The following is a 5,799-nucleotide window of genomic DNA, read 5'->3' on the forward strand; positions in this document are numbered from 1 at the left end:
TTAGTACATTCGACACATAACTCAGAACATGAAGTCACAAATTACAATAAGTTCAGAATATTCACTAGACCACCAAAGATGTCGAAATCTCCACAACTGAGATTCAAGGACAAATAGAAGCCAAAGAATTAATCAAAACACCAAGAATGAAACCATTAAATAACATCATTTCCCTATGACTTAGAAAGAGACTCCCGATAGAACTTGATAATTCCATTCACAGAAAGTGTCGATATAACTTCCAGAATAGTTGGGTAACAAGAAGACGCATTTAGGAAAACACAACACTACACCATACTTCTCGAAATTACATAGCCATAAGGACTCAGAGTTTTACGACACACACATAAGAATGGACACGATAGTCTATCATAGTCAATACATAAAACATCTCCAATTTACAGCATAAAAATTTAAATGATATAAATACTATTATCCCAAGGTTTACACACACACACACACACACACACACACACACACACACACACACACACACACACACACACACACACACACACACACACAGATATATATATATATTCCCAAATTCCTCTCAGCAAACAAATTTGCAAACATGGGAGAAAGCAATATCTTCTAAAGCAAAATTTGCATATGGTGAAATACAACCAACCTAGAATTAGAAGTTAAGGCAATGCAATTGAGGGAGAGCAACCAAAATCTAGCAAGCTCCAACAATCCAAATCCAAGAATCCAATTGATGAAATCCTCAGCAAATGCAAGCGAATCCTAGCAAAACCAACCCCCGTGAAAACTCAAGAAGATATATTTATAAAAATTAAACCAAAACTATATCCCAAATCCAGCCAATCAAAATATTCGATAAAACAATATTTCATACTAACCCTCTCCCAAAATCGAGGTAAGGAATATAAAAAAGTATTATTTACTTACCCAATTCTCACAACCAATAAAATAATAGGGTAGGTAGAATATATATAATATTTAATTAATCCAAATAGTAAAAAAGAAATAAATAATAATATAAATAATCAAAGATTAATTAAACTATGGGCACAATAAAATATAAAAGCCTAATAATAAAATAAACCAAGAGAAATATAAATAATTACCCAAATTAAATATTAAAGCCACAAACTATATAAATGCATAATAAATCCAAAAAGGCTCAAATAATAAATAATAAAATACTACACAAACCAATTAATTATTTGCAAACAAGATATCGTCAAAAAGCTGGTTTCATCTACTTTCCATTTTTGTGGGTTTCATCACCTGGTTTTGTTGTTGGTACATTCTATAGCCATTTGAAGTCAGAAGTGTTGTTTTTCGTCCCGAGCTCATAACTTTTCGTCAGTTTCTTCATTTTTTGCAATTCTAGCGGCATTGGGATGATGTTTTAGAGATCTTCACAGCCATCCATGCACTTTTTCCAGATTTTACTCTAGGTACATTTTATTCAGTTTTTGGTGTTTTCAGACTCTGGTGAATTACTTGGACATATGAGCTCGTGGAAACTTCTAGTTTGTGTGGGATGACTCTTTTTTGGCCGTTCTTCATGCATTTCTAGTTTTATGTCTTTTTTTGACATTATTAGTTTTCATTGTAAGCACTTATGATTTTGCAATCACACTGAGATAAAGTGCCTTTGTATTGCACATGTATTATGGGATCTTGCACTTCAATTTTGTGCCTTATTGTACTCGTACTATGATATAAAGTGTCATGGGGGTTTGATGTTTGCCTTTATTTCCCTTCATACCTTTCTCATGCTTGTGTGTCTTGGTTTGCACACCCTTTGTATTTGCTTGTACTTTCATGTTTGTACAGTCATATGTTCTTGGTTCTTCTTCATGCACTACATTATGGCTTTCAGATTCAGTGTACCTGTCATACCTCTCCCTTGTCAGCATTATGGGGGGGTTTCTACTGTTGGTGCTAATGCTTCCTTGGTTTCGTATTGGAGTGAGCTATGTGTAGACACCCAAAATTGTCCAATCTAATTAAATAAATCTTTATTTATTTAATTATCTAAGCTTAATTCTTCTATTAATTAAATAAATATTTATTTATTTAATTAATTCATTTATCCTCTTCTAGCCTTATTTCTCATTTAAATAAATACATTTATTTATTTAAATTATCCTTTTTCTAAATTAAATAAATATCTTATTTATTTAATTGATCCCACTTCTGCTATTAATTAAATGAATCTTTATTTATTTAATTAATTCATTAACCTTTTCTACCCATGACACATGTCATTCATCTCTTAATTCATACACTACCTACCCCTTTCATTATTTTATTATTTCTTTTACCTACCCTCTAATCATAGCCGACCTCCTTTTACACCTCTCAATCTTATCTCTCCATTTCATATAGTGTCTTCTATATAAGGAGATGCTTCCTTCATTATAAACCCCCCCCCCCGCCCCCCCCCCGTTGACTACTTGACTACACTACGCTTTTGAACATAGGCGATCCTACTTGCAACCACATTTCATTCTTTGTTGAGCTCTTGTGCACATAAAATCTGAGAGCAAATATATCAAGCAAGATCAATGGAAATAGGAAGAATGGAGTTCAAAACCCTATTGGACATGTGATGGTATAATCTTTGTAATTTCATTTGATTTGCATTGTCTTAGGTAATCTTCATATGTTATGGTGGATCTTTGTTGTTGTTAGGCTAGCGTTTTGTGGTTGAATTCATTTAGTCTTTCAATATTGTTTTATCCACTTTCACCATATACATTTTGGCACGCCTCGTGGGACATGTATTTTTGTTAGATCTGTGTTTTTTGCAGATTTTTCTAACCCTATATTGTTGTTTTGTAAAACAATTTGGAGAATAATCTTGTGTAGCTAGGGTTTTGGATACAAAATCAAGATCTTGGAGAGATTTGATCATATCTCACAAACGGCTTGGAAATTTTGTACCAAATTTTTTTTGTAGGTTGAAGAAATTATCAGGAGATCTAAATCCAAAATTCAGAATTTTTGGAGCACATTTTCATTTTCTATGAATTTTTTATGATTTTTCATAAAAAATTAATTTTGAGAGCAAATGAGAGATTTTTTTGGATTTTCTTACATTTTTGGAAATATCTCATAATTATACACAGGATATGTTCATTTTGATTTTAAATTTGATGCATAATATTTCCCTAAAAATTGGATCTTTAAAAATGAAGGTTTTTCCTTATTTTGATCAGATTTCACAAACGGCTTCGAATTTTGGCATCAAATTTTTTGTGCAAGTTAGGAAAAGTATCAAAAAGATTAAATAAAAATTTCAAAGTTTTTGGATCACTTGTTAAATTTATATGAATTTTTTATGATTTTTCATAAAAAATTAATTTTGAGAGCAAATTAGTGAATTTTTCATATTTTCTTACATTTTTGGAAATATATCAGAATTATACACAAGATATGTTCTTTGTGATTTTAAATTTGATGCAATAATCATTCCTCAAAAATCAGATCTTTGAAAATTAGGGTTTTGCATTATTTTACTCATATCTCACAAACTGCTTAGATTTGTTGCAGAATTTTTTTTATGCAGGTTTGGAAGACCATCAAGACTCTCCAATAAAAATTTCAGATTTTTTGGATCGATTTTGCATTTTATATGAATTTTTTATGAGTTTTCATAAAAAATTAATTTTTGGAGCAAATTAGCAATTTTTTTGGATTTTCTTACATTTTTGGAAATCTTTTGAAATTTTACAGGTGGCCTTTTTTTATGATGAATCAAATCTTTGAATTGGTCAACAAAATACATTGTTGAAGGCCCCTATTTCACGAAGTCTTTTGGATCTAAAATTTACCTAACTTGTGTGCTTGCAAGAAGGGGTGATTATTTGAAACAATCCAAACTACTAATAAATCTTTGTTGCAGGTCTTTGGCAAGGGTTTTTGGATTTTTATTGTGTGCCTTGTTTTCATAGACTAGTAGACACTTCAATTGGTGCACTAAAATTGAATCATTGTCTTTTGTGTCTTGAGCAGTAGGCTCTTTTTGTTTAATCTTTAGAGGGCCTATCTTCCCGTGTGGTCAATAGGACTACTAGTGAGAAAAGAACGACCCAAGTGGTAGCGAGGAAAACCCACCTCTTCTAAACCACTATAAAAAACTGTATTCATGGTGAAAATTATGGATAACGTGTGCTGATTAGTTCATACCAACACTATGTCTCCCCATAAACCTGTTTGATCAAATTTATTTGATTAGTTGTAGGGCATAACCCCTACCGGTTGGGAGCCTTCTGTATTTATAGAGCTGAAAGTGTCGCATGTATGGCCACACAAGCGGATGCCCTTACTAGCACCTTTTTGTTTTAGAAGCCAAAATCCTTCTAGTTGTTGAGGTAGGAGGTCGGACCTTTGGTAGCGGCCCACACACATACGGTTCTTAGTAGAGATACAAAGTTCACCATGGGGAGTTTTCGTGGGGACTGATGCTTGGCTGACTCGAGAAGTGAGTGTTGAGGGTGGAGCCAGTGAGGTCAAGCATCTAACTATCCGCTCTGAATAGCGTAGCCTCGGGGGTAAAACCTCATGTGGGATCAACAACTATTGTCTTGGCCAGCCATAAGAATTGTGCTTGACTTATTTTAAACATTCAAAACATTCAAGACCAAACAGAAAAACATTGTGTCTTTTGTGTCTTCAAGTGTATGAAAAACATTTTTACATCAAACAACACACTTTTCTTCGAGTCATTTTGAGTCTAAACACTTGCAAACATTGAGTCCTCATCAACATTGTGTCCTCTTGTCACGAAAAATAGTCAAACATTCAGATTTGGTCACAACCAACAACTTCACAAATTGGAAAAAATTTTATAGTCCAGCAAACAAGAGCAATCAGTTTCAGAATTCTTGAGCTTCCTAGGTTGTTTCTCCAGGTTTTCATCTAGCATTCAACTTGTCTTTGGGTCTCACAAAGTCCATCATTGCTTTACATCTTGCATTAAATTTACATTTGTCTAAACTTGAGTCAAAAGGTCACTTGCTTGTCCTCATCATACTTTGTCAACACACTACATACAACAACATTTTGCTAAGTGGTCCCTCATCAAGGTCTATCACCTTTGGGTCTCATTTGTCTTACTTAGAGTCAAGGTCAACTTACCTCATCAAGAGAAACTATCCTCTCTTTGGAAGTCACACCTACTCTACTACATACATACTTGGTCTTACACTTTGGACATTGCAAGTACACCTTAGATTCATTTACATTCCATCCAACTCTTGGTCTTCCATGCTCTTTCCATTTTCATCTAGTCTCACACATCTTGGTCAATACCTAGTTCATGGTTGAAACCCATCTTCAAAAATCTAGGAGAGAAACTAAAGAGGCTCAAGAGTCCACAAACATGAGTTCTTATGAGTATGACAATGATATCTTTTTCAATTCTGATCATACTACATTACCTGACATGGATGCCTATAGAAACATTCCAAATGTTGAGAACATGGACACTACAAACAACAATGATACACATAATGATGATATGGATAGCTTTTCAGTACATTCAGTAGAAGTGGAAGATACCATTATGAATCCCCATTTCAATCGATTGGTTGAGGAAATAATGAGGAGAGATAGACAATACTTCTTACAAATGATGGCACAAAGTGGAGCCAAGATACCTCATGATTTTGACATGTCTCAAATAATGGAAAATCGACCTTTGCAACAACCTCACTCCAACATGGATCAAAGGAGGCCTAATAGTGGAGGAAATAGAAGACCACATCTTGTCCCTGAATCACCATCATCTTTGTTTCAAAAACCAGAGGTCCCACATAC

This window comes from Cryptomeria japonica, chromosome 9 (assembly GCF_030272615.1).
Source record: "Cryptomeria japonica chromosome 9, Sugi_1.0, whole genome shotgun sequence".
NCBI lineage: Eukaryota > Viridiplantae > Streptophyta > Pinopsida > Cupressales > Cupressaceae > Cryptomeria > Cryptomeria japonica.